General features: G+C 42.9%; 1 long non-coding RNA gene across 1 annotated transcript; it reads left to right on the top strand.

Moving 5' to 3' along the window:
• The first annotated feature begins 2120 nt into the window (after positions 1 to 2120).
• LOC112670598 (uncharacterized) lies at positions 2121 to 4334 on the top strand. The gene is made up of 2 exons (XR_004804743.2): positions 2121 to 2545; positions 3520 to 4334. It is a non-coding gene; the product is annotated as an uncharacterized LOC112670598 (long non-coding RNA).
• Positions 4335 to 12224: the final 7890 nt, after the last annotated feature.

Genomic DNA, 12224 nt, shown 5'->3' on the forward strand with positions numbered 1-12224 from the left:
GCCTCCACCCAAAAGAAATCTTAGTCTTCACCAACCAGATGTCACTCTTATATCTTGGTCAAAGGCTTCTTCCAGGAGCAGGCATGGGTCAGGCTTTTGTGTTGGAATTGACTAAGTAAGTGGTTCATAAGGGGTAGCTCGGAGATCTCTGGAGATTCTGGAGACCTTTCAGTGGTTCATCCAGTTAAAACTATTTTCATAATAATACTGGAATGTTATTTGCCTTTTTTCACTCCCATTCTCTCATGAATTTATAGTGTCTTTTTCTGGAAGCCATATAAGATGAAGATTCCATTGCTCTGATAGCTAATGAATGGAATGGATATTCTTGTATTTTAAAGATGTCTCCATTCTAATTTCCAATACAGTTAATGTTTGTAAGTGTCAGCTCCCTTCGATCAACAATAATTTGGAGTCCCGAGACCAGAATGTTTGAGAAGTGCTGGACCAAGTGAAGTAGGTATTCCATTTCTCCAAAGTTGGATCTATTCTCTCCTTCCTAAGATAATTCTTTCTCACAGATCCAGCAGTTCCAGTGATCCTTATGACTCACTAAGGAGATTGCCATGTCAATGATCAATGGGCAGGTGAGTATAATTCAGCCTCAGTCAGTTTGACAAGCAGAATACTAAAGGTGGACACCTACGGGACTCTGCAAACTGACTCTTCATATGACATAAGCCACACACTATGTTTTTTGTAAGCAGGGGGATTTAAAATGTTCTTGCACAAAGAACAGTCCAGTATATATTGATTTTTAAAGTATGTTTAAAGGATATAACTACGTTTCCCCAAACCAGTTAGTTAATTAATTAATTAATTAATTAATTGACAAGTTAGATAAATTGCATCCCACAAAGCATATCCCTGGAAAAGGAAATTTCTACTACTCCTAAAATGTCTTCAATACACACACACACACACACACACGAAACCTGTCATGGACACATATGGTATTTAATGTATACCTGTTACAGAGCAACCAATGCTTTTACCTTTTCATGAACTGTGAGTCATTCTGCCCCAGAGAGGGCTTTCTGAGCGTCATAAATATTGATCATACTCCCTAAATTCTAACAGGCAGTTTCCTCAAATATGACTGATACTTCTCAACTTCACTCTTTATTCTCCGTATTCAGTCACAGTGTTGACCACCATGGAGGAAAAAGACATTCCACGTAGACAGAGACTCCGGACAACTGGAGCTTAGTCACTTCAAATTCCAAGTCTGTCTGTGTGTCTTTCTTTCTTTCTTCATCCCTCCTCCCTCACTCTCTCTGGTCCATTCATTCATTCATTCATTCATTACCATTTCTGACCATGAGCCAGGAATTGTGCTGGGCCCTGAGCGCATAATAACAAATAAAGCAAAATGTGTGCCCCAAAAAGCTCACAGTCTTCTGGATGTTGAATAGAATTTGTCCCAAAATTTATCTCAATGGTCTTTAAAGTGATGTATGTGAAGAAAATATTAGAACTTCTCATTTGTTATTGTGTCTGTTTTGAGGTATAAATAATATATTAGGTTAGCATCACATGCATAAACTATAAAATATATGACTACTGAAAGTGAGTACCCCCCAAATTTTTACTGACAGGGTGTTGCAGTTAAGAAAGTTTAGAGACACAGATTGAACATGCTTTGCTAGGCCTCCTTTTTTAAAAGAAGGAGTCAGCTTGTTGTCATCATGGACACTTTCTTGGCTGTTGAGTTAATCATAAAATTAGTATATGCTCTTAGCTGGTTGGTCTGTGAGGGCATTAAGAGACGATATACTAGATCGTCTCTTTTGCAGAGGCAGCGAGACCCAAAGCAGCGATTGACTTGTCTGAACCATAACCCAATTTGGTGAAGGAGTTAGCAGTGTTTTTGAAAGTGTGATTCTGAGTCACCATCACAGTGGGAGAGGCCTCGTGGAAATGCAAAATTCTGGCCTGAGGATCTGGACTTTTTTAATCCAAACCCTCCAGGGCCAGGGCCCTGGCTCTGGGCTCTGTGTTTACAACAAGCTCCCCAGGAGATCCCCGAGCACTCTGGGGGCTTCGGTGGGGGGAATGTGGAGACCAGGCCACGGTTCCTGTGCTCCCGGCACCAGGCTCTCTCTCTCAGGCAGGTTGTCATGGCTTTTAGAGCAGAAACTGTGGTGTTCAGTAACAGATGTGCTGTGCTGTTTGACCTGATATAAATGGCTGTGGAGTGCTGATTTTGCTAATTCTGGGACTGTTTCTCAGGGGCTTGTTTTTATCTCTTCCTTTGATGTCAGGCTGTTTGCCATCATTTCTTACTGCCTTTAGTGTGATCACTGCTAATCTCTCTTCCCTTCTTCCTCGTCCCCCTTCTACTTTTCTGCTTTTAATTTGTGGTGGGCTGGGAGTCTACATAAATGGGCTTGTTAGGAGTGTGTGTTAATTAAGAGTCAATTAGACATAGTTAAAGTGCATTGCTTTGTGACTGGTGTTTCCGGGGCTTCAAGCCTGCTTTGCTTCCTTCCTGCTTCTCAACAGAGTTCCAGAAGGCAGAGGTTGAGAGACGCCTGACCTCTGGGTAAGTAGGGCACTAGGATATTTACTTTCTTGTCACATTTCACTGCTGTCAAAGCTCAGAGAGTCTGGCCAGCCCCCAGAGGAGCCAGTGTGCTTAATGATTCAGGACACCTGGGTCTGACCCACTCCTCCTACGTTTCTCTGGGCTCGGGGTGATTTACAGGAAGAAGGGATGGGATCCAGGACGGAGGAGGAAGGGTGTACCCTCCGGAGTGGACCAGGAAGTAGGTATCAGCTCCTCTGAGAAACACACTAATTTCCAGTTCAAGAAGGGTCTAGGTCTGTCCCCCCTTAACAGCTGCTGGGGAATGTCAGCCGTGATACCCACAAGGGTAAATCTCTCTGGGGGTGATGGGGGGTAGAGGGCCATCTCTAGCTTAGAAGGCATAATAAATATATTCAACACTAAAGTTCTTCCCATGTGAAAATCCCACTATATTTCTTAAGACTGTCAATGGATAAAAGTATCTTTCAGGCCTAAAATTTGTCAGTGATGCTGTTGTTGAATGATGTAAAGACAAGAAGGTGGTAAAATTCTCATCTTCATCTTGTATCAGGAGATGAAAATCAGTTGTCCTCACGATGCCCCAGGATCCTTCACTCTTCCTTCATTATACATAAATATACAATATTTTGAGCAGAGACAACTCTTCTGGCTTTCCAAAGTTAAAAAAAAAATGAGAAAAATAAAAACAAAATGGGAAACCAAAGTCAATGTTATTTCACTTCATGGGGTTCTGTGCTTCTGATGAGCTAATTTCTTGTTTTTCCCAGAAAAAGTAATATCTTTAGCTAATATCCCAGGTTGAGACATGCATGACTGAAGCTTAAATGTGTGTTTATTTAAAAAAAAAAAAAGGATTTGAAAAGAGGCAAAAAGCAAAAGGTACTTGTATGCAGGGAAGGATCATCCCGATCCATTTTCAGTGCTTAATTACAAATCTGCTCTGACTAATTTCCTTATTGTGCCCACAGCTGCTGTTCTTTTGTCACCAGTTTATTTTTCTTTGAAAATCTGAAAGGCATCAAGGCTCGCCCGAAAGTCATCAGGAGCAGAACTGGTGTCCCAGATGCCTCATTACTGGTCTCGTTTACAAGCCTGTTTGGTTGTTTATGTCTTGCATTCAAATCATTTATTTTGTTCAAACCCTCTTTTGCTTTGGAAATGATTTTAGAACACCGGACTGCTTTATCACTCAACCGTTTGCCTTGCTGGGTAACAGGAACATCATGGTTTAATCAACATCGCAATTTCCCAGTAATCTCTGGGCAGGCCTTATTTGGTAAATATCAAAAAGTGTAGAGCTCCAAGGGCTCTTTCACAATGACCCCGGGGTCTGAGTGCCTTTGTTGGAAAGCAAAAACTGTTGTTCATATGAAATCATTGTGATTTTGGAAGATGTTCATCTGTAAACCTAAATGTCACGTGGGGTGGTTTAGAACTTGCAAGGGCTTTCCTCTCACAGCCAAGAAGATTGGCTGCTAAAACTAGCCAAGGCACTTGTGGAGCTGGGGTACCGTGGATATTAGGGGAATGCATTATATTGCGAGCAGCATGGCTGAGAGCTTACGTGCTGGTTCTGGAAGAGTCAGAGAGACCTAAGTTCAAATCCTAGCTTGGGCAAGTTTTCTTAACCTCTGATGCCTTAGTGATCCCAAATGTAAAAGGAAAATGAGCAGCATCTAACTGCTAGAGTTGTAATGAGAATTACATCAGTTAATGCTTGGAAAACCCTAGGCAAGAAGGTCAGTCGTGCAGTCAATTCAATAAATGCGAATTATTACTATTACTATTATTTGTTTCTTGGGAAAGCAAACAAATTGGCCAAATATTTGTCTCATTTTTTATTCATATCATATTGTGAGACACAATCTAAGCTGATGTGAAGTGAAAAATTTTATTAACTGCTTTAGATGGGTGATTATATAATTTATGATCCAAGCCGGGACACTTGAGAGTGAAAATGTGCACTCTTAGTAATTATACCAGGACGATAGGCATAAATTAGGACCATCACAGGCAAACCACAACACATGGACTCCTTGCCATAGAAACCTCAAGCCAAACATTATTAGAACTGGAAATAACCTTTTATACTTTCTGGTTCAACGCTCCAGTTTTACAGATGAGGAAAATGAAGTCCAGAGCAGTGATGTAACTTACCCAAGGTCACACAGCTAATGATGGAAACCTGAGTCTGAAATGTTAGTCCTCTCATTTTAAGTTCAGTGCCTGCCCCACAATACAGTCCTGTTTGCAAATATCTTTAGCAAGACTGGCCACTATTTTTTTCCTGATTTCTTCTACTGAAAGGGTCCCAAGCCAACCTGCTCTCTTTTCCTCCATTTTACACGGAACAGATCACAACCTGGACAGAACAATCCTCTTGTCATTCTTTTAACTGACATCCCCCGTGCTGTTGTTCAAAGTCATTTTCCCATTCTATTTATTTAGTCATGGGTTGGATGAGAAAGAGCACAACTGTTCCCTCCCTTCTTTCTATTAAGAAGTTCTTTTAGGTCGCTCCTGATTACTCTTTGTTCCCTTTTCCTTTGGGATCAGTGAGTTAACAATTAGATCTTTACCAGGATACCAGGATTTTTCTAACACATATCGCCAGGACACATTTGTCTCTAAGCGCCCCGGAAATCATGCATGTGAACATACATCTTTAATCCCTATTAATTATACCATATGTATAATGTTTACATGTCATAGATCTCGGTGGCTTTCACATGAGGTGATTTTGTTAGGTTATAGAGACGAGGCAAATACTCCATATGCAGGATTTGACTTTAAAGACACAAGGGAGCCAGCTGATCAGAAATCACACGTGTCAGGCCCTGCTAAAGGTGCCTCACCAGCCCCTCTCTTTAATGAAGACCACATTTTATAACCATGCCCCCATGCAAATGCAAATTTATGTAGATTGTTTATTTAGACCCGTGCTTTTGTACATCAATCTCCATGTACACCCGCCTCTCTTTTTTGCTTTGAAAGAGATAATGTGGTTATTCCAGTCATATCTCTCTTGGTTTTATGGGCTGGCGTGCCCATAAAGATGACAAGAGGAGCATTTCACGGGGAGCAGAAGTCTGTTCTGTGTCCAGCCAGGGAAGCACAAGGCTCAGGCAATGAGGCGGGTCAGGTGCCTCCTGGATGTGTGGTTCGCTGAGGACAAGGGCACCCCCTGGACTGTCACACGGCTGCTGGGGTCCGCTGTGGTCTCTGGGGGAGTTTCCACCAAGTAGCCTTCCCCAGCCTTCTGAGGCAGCGGGCCTCTCCCTGCTTGCGGTGTTTCACACCTGGATTTACCCCTACAGGTACCATCCGCAGGGATCTTTTCATATCTCTGATTAAAAGCCCATTTTTGGAAGAAAGAACTAGGACATGCAGATGGTGGATTGTATTTATTCAGAACCTGGTCAAAATTGAGTGAGCTCTCCAAACTATCAGGGCCAAGAGGACAGTGTAATGATTTCATTTTAGGACGAACATGAGTCACGGTTAAGGTCACTAGACCGCCATCAAATACATTTGAGGTCGAGCCCTCTCTGCATCACAGTGTGACCTTGGGCAAGTTACTTAAACGCTCTCTGCCTCAGTTTCCCCATCTGTAAGCTGGGAATGGTTAGAGGCTCGGCTTCGTGCAGTGCTATGAAGATTAAATGCTGCGAGGCACACAAGTCCCTTGGCGTAATGATTGGCACGTTGGAAGAACAAAAGAAACGGAGGCAACAAATTTATTTCTCATACAGTGCAGTGACTCAAAGGTGGCTGAAGTGTTTTGTTTTAAAAAATAGACCCCAAAGCTCAGGCAACAGAGAAGTTCAGAGTGTGCGGTCTCTCCCCTGCATGGAGACCTCAGACCCGTTCCCCGGCCCCGATCATCCACATCCACCCACAGAGGGATGGAAGGCCACATTTGGAGCCATGGCTCATGGTGGGCTTGGGAGACACAGAAAGTACAGGTGGCAACCCCTCTGCGTAGCCCCGGAGGCCCGACCAAGCCCCAAGCACATGTTCAGGCTCATTGTCCATTTCTCCCATATGTGGTTCCCATGACATTCTGTTCTCTCTGTTCTCTTTATCTGGACCTTTCCTTCCTATCTTTGTTTAAAACCCAGGCCATTGAAATGGCTTCTCCATGAAGGCCTTGCTTAGCACCTTTTTTTGGAGGTTAGTATTGCAAATAGGTAATAATAAAAAGCATCTCCTTTGAACTCCCCAGCTAGAAGGGGCCCATCCTCCTTCCATCCCTTCTGCAGAGCACCGACTATGACAGGTGCCCGAAGACAGGGACGGGGTGCCTTGTAGGGTAGCTACCTGTCTTCTTGTCCTGTTCTCCTCAGAAGACCAGAAACCCTACGGAGGCACGGAAGCTTGTAGATGATGTGCGAGGGATGAGGACAATGGTTTGGGGAACTGGACCACGGGCATAAGAGGAGGCAGAGACAAATGATGCTGCACATGTGTGACTCCACATAGCCAGTCAAAGGGCACAAAGGAGGATAGAACATCCTCAAAAATCCCCGGATGATCAGGATCACGCTGACTCGACCTACCGGCCAGGCTTGCCTCCAGTTTGTTATACTGACCCTTTCTGTACTTAAGGTGTTGTAACGTATCTTGTAACACATCTTGTAAAGGGTTGCCTGAGGGTTCATCAGAGACCACAGCCTCAGAACAAAGGGGAAAAGGGTCCCCTCCCAGGGCCACCAGGTATCTCTCCCTAGTGAGGCCACCAGACAGGGTGCCTGAGCCCATGCATCGAACATTCACTTTGATTCTCAGCCATAGAGAAATCGCAGCCCTGGGTCCCCAATACCTCTGGTTTTCAAGCACCCAGCCCAAAGCAGAGACAGGGCCTCCATGCCTCCAGGCTCTGCCCTCCATCCCACAGCCAGAGGGGTCGGGGCGGGCTCAGGTTTCACGGCCAGCACGGAGGCCCTGCAGGTAAATTCCAGCCTGTCCATTTGATGTGAAATCTTCCAGCTTGACCAAGAGTCACTGACCTCGAGAGCGGCAGTTTAACCTCCATTATTTGGTTTATATTGGTAATATTTACATTGGGAACTTGATTAAAGCTGACCTCTTGGTGAAAACGGAATCCAATACGTATTTGAAACCCTCCTGCTTTCTCCACCCAGTGTCAGGTGCCATCTGTTTCACTTCTCCCCTAATTGGTAGACTGGCCTCTACTCTGCCGGCATCCCCCTCCCTTGCTAACTTGTGCAATGCCTTCCGTTCATTTCTGTGTCTTCACCCCCCACCCGGGTGTCCACCAGGCGAGGGGCCGCTGCTTGGCTGAGTTTGAGGACAGCTAGTCTGTCATAAATATAAGGTCTTATTTATCACAAGGTACAGAAAAGACATTGAATACCACCCCCACCCCCGGTCTTTCTGTGCTAAGGAAACGTTCACCCCATGCAGCAATTCAGATATCCCCGCTCCCACCTTGACAAGGACAACTGAGCTCCCAGGGGAAGGAATGCAGTAATCATAGGTTTGGGGTAAGGCTCCTCTTCCTACATGAAAATTTTATCGGTATTGCTTTTCAGATCAATATGTCTGTAAAATTGAAAGGGAGGCTACTGATAAAATGTTTGTTCGCTGACACGTCCAGGAATTCCACCGTCGCTCAACTGGCTCAGTTCAGCAAGTATTCATCGATTGCCCCCCTTTGAACGCAAGACCACCTGCAAGCAGATATGCCTGCAAGGGATGTTAAATCTAAGGGACAGCTGTGCGTCAGGGGTGGAGACAGGGGTAGGAATCAGACATGAAAACACAGAAGTTAAATAATGTAAGACTGGGAAGTGAACACTCCGATGGCCTATGCGTCAAGAACCCAGTTTTGCCACAAGCTAGCTCAGGTGTCTTTTTGTAAGTCATACAACCTCCTGGACCTCAAGGACTTTCTCCGTAAGGAGAAGCATTGACCTAGAAGGTAAATTTCAGCTTGATAAATTCATGACTCCAACAATGTAAGACAGCAACATAAGAGTATCAGAAGATTGAATGTGAGGAAATTGCACAGGCGAAGTCTATTAGAAGGAAAGTGCTGGTGCTGGAAGTGGGTCATAGAATAGAGCCTGAGTTGCCTGGGAACACTGGTCCTACAGCCCTGGGCCTATGGTTCCTGCTGTAACTTTGCGGTATGAGGCACAGATGGTGCATAGATCCTGATGGTTTGGAGATCAGAGGTCCAACTTTCAACAGGGAGTGTTTTCCTGTATCTCAGGCATATGATATCATGTCATTCTTACCATAGCCCTGTGAAACTGGCCTTATTGTTCCCATTTCACAGATGAAGATGGATGCTCAGAGGGTTAATCTCTGGTCATACGGAGAGTAGAAGCAGGATGTGAACCTAGCTTTATCCATCTCAAAGCCCACACCCTTCACCTGAGCCACAGTACCAGCTGTCAGCGCTCCCCACTGAGTCAGCTCAACATTATGCCGGCGTGTGCTGAGTAAAGGAGATGACCATGGCCTCACTCACCCTGAACACCACCCCCCAAGGAAAACAACAGGCACACACGGCTCACTGAGGGGCATCTGGTCTATTCTCCTGTAAAATGAAAGAGCCCAAGCTTCTCCAGAAGGTAGGAACAAAGCCAAATGCTCGGAAAGAAATAAAAACAATGCACATAACAATGAGTTAAAAGACTAGATCAAAAGAAAGGCAGGCCAGCAGCTGAAAAATGTTTGGGGAGCTGAAGCTTTTTCTTTGAATCCAGGAGAGTGTTGGGGGCACCTTACAGGATACAAAGAGGCAAGGCGATCTGGCATTAGTAGTCATTCTCAGTTTGGGCTAAACAGGCCAAAGCCTTTTGGAGGCAGAGACTCCTCTGTAAGTCAGCCTGACCACACATTCTCTGGCAAACTCCTCCCTTGGTAGGGCACCCCCGGTAGAGTTCCCAGAGCCCTGCTGTGCTGAACCTTTGGAAACTAGACTGTAAGTGTGGAACCAAGATGGCACGCACTTAGAGGTGGGCTTCGGGCACTAGAAAGCCAGTTCCACATGTCACAGAAGAGCATATCAAATTATTGGAAATAATGTGATAAATTGAAAAAAATTTTTTCAAGATAGGGCTTTTTGTATCTAGCCAAAGAATTTCCTTCCCTTTATCTAAACAATCAGAGGATTTGGTTCTCTCAAACCCCAACCTTCTCTGTCTGTGAAGGTTATTATTGGCTTGGTTAAACAAAGTACTTGTTTATAATAGATATAATAGATGACAGAGTCATTTTGAAATTACACAGTTGGTGTAATAAAACCAGTTAAAACCTTATTTAAAAAATGTCACAGTTGGTCAAATGTATTAATGGCATATGGTTTAGTTTTCTTTCTTTTTTTTCCCCCAGAACAATATGTGCATTCTCATTTCACAGAGTAGAGGATTAATGGAGCAAGATAAACTTTCTCCTGGCTTTTCTTCTAGACAATCTACACTTTCATTAACTGACTCTAGCTTTATTTATCCCCTTTCTATGTCTTGTCTTCCCCATCTTGTCTCTCTCTTCCCACAGTACCCAACTATGGAATTCCTAAAATTCTGGGTAATGTAAGAGATAAATATTATATCATGTAGAGCATGTTTTAGACGGAAAAGTTAATGCAGAAATTACACACTACATAAACAGAATGCCCACCACTGGCAGGCACGATTATTTTCTCCTGTTGGTATTACCAACTGTAATAATAAAGTTAAAAATGTGCCTCAAAACATAATATTTCAGCTGCATGTAATTGTCATACCAGCAAAGAACATAATTGCATTATTTGTCTCCTCTCAAATCTCTCACTCATCGCTATACCTTTCCTAAGATTTCCATTTTGAGGTTCACTTGGTTATTTCTAGAGAGAATGCACTGACTGAAGTTTTGGGGTCAGGATTCACCAGCCAAGTTGTACCTGGTCGAGTGGGTCATCACCAGAGCTATGCCTGAGCTTTGCCTGGAGCTGGGAGATGCCATCTCTAATCTACAACCCTGCCATGAATTTGTTTTTTGTCATAAATGAAGCATGGGGCTGTGCTTTAATTTTCCTCACTGCCCTCTGTCAAGTAATAACCATAAATATTGTCCCGAATCATTAAGTCACAACCTGAAACGTGATCTTGCCCAGCTCCCGATCAGACGGCCATCTGGAAGATGAAAGAAGTCTATTTGGGTTTCGGAATGATCCAGACTCTAATTTGTAGTAACAGTCTTAACAGGCTGTTTCAGAGACATTAACCAGCAACTTGTCTCAGGTTCTCAAGGAAGGTCCATTATCCACAGTTGGAGGTATGTGCTTCCAGCAGAACCGTGAACTGTAACTGTTGGAAAACTACCCAGGCTTGCTGGCTTTCAATCAAATGCCACACTCTTCCACGGACACTAGATTTCTACCCAAGGGCAAGAATATATGTATAGAACAAATGCATACTAATATATCTTCAAATATTCTCTATGTCACAAAGAAAGCAAACATTACAAGAGAGGAAAACAAATTGCAGTTTCTACAAGCAAACAAAAATGCACCATGATAGATATATAATTTTTCCTATTACCCTGAGGTTACTTTTGCAGGGAAAAATAAATCCTTCTCTTATTTTGCTGTAGAAATAATCATGTAAACACAAAGAGAAAGTCATTCTCTAAAATCTGTGAAACATGCTTAAACATGAGTACACCACTGGTCAAAGGACCTATTAGCCAAGCAATTACTTTAAATATCTGCTTTTCTTGACAATTAAAGAAGGAAGCAAATCAACAGGAGATGCCTTTCCATTTCCACTTGACTTTGGATTGGAAGACCGTGTTTCTTCTCCAAGCTATACATAACATCATCTTCATGAAGGGAGTGTGTTGAATTTAAATTTTGAGCATTACAAATACACTTAGAATTAAAATGAAGATATTTATTTATAAATGCATGAAATGAGTGGTATTTTAGGCAATGAGCATGTCAGTGGTGACTCTCAGCAGAACCAAACCAATGCTAATGGCCACAAGAGCATTACGTGTTCAGGAAAGAAAATTTTGCACCAGTTTTCAACAACCTTGTCCCTTTGCCTCAAAATCTGCTTCAGTACCTCTCACTTTCAGTAATTAAATATATGTATTACTGTATGCTAGCTACACTGGAATTAAATTAAAAACTTAATAAAAATAAAAATATATATTAACTATAAAAACAACTACCATATGGTCTCACTCATATGTGGAATATAAGAAATAGTGAAAGGGACCATAAGGGAAGTGGAGGAAACTGAGTCTGGAAAAATTAGAGAGGAAGACAAACCATGAGAGACTCCTGACTCTGGGAAACAAAGGGTTGGGGAAGGGGAGGAGGGTGGGGGGATGGGGTAACTGGGTGACAGGCACTAAGGAGTGCACGTGATGGGATGAGCACTGGGTGTTATACTATGTAAGGCAAATGAATTTAAATTAAAAAATGAATGAATAAATAAATGGCATGAAAAAGATGGAGGAAAAGAAATTTAAGTGCATCTCATGGCCTTATTTAATCTTGGTTTGAAGAAACCAATTGTAAAAAAAAGAAAAAGTCCATAATTTGAGGCCATCAAGGAATCTGAACACTGGCTGAGTATTAGATAAGATTTAAAATAATTACTAATCTTGTTAGATGTAATGGTATTGTGATAATGTTTTTCCTAAGTCCTTA

This window comes from Canis lupus, chromosome 14 (assembly GCF_003254725.2).
Source record: "Canis lupus dingo isolate Sandy chromosome 14, ASM325472v2, whole genome shotgun sequence".
NCBI lineage: Eukaryota > Metazoa > Chordata > Mammalia > Carnivora > Canidae > Canis > Canis lupus.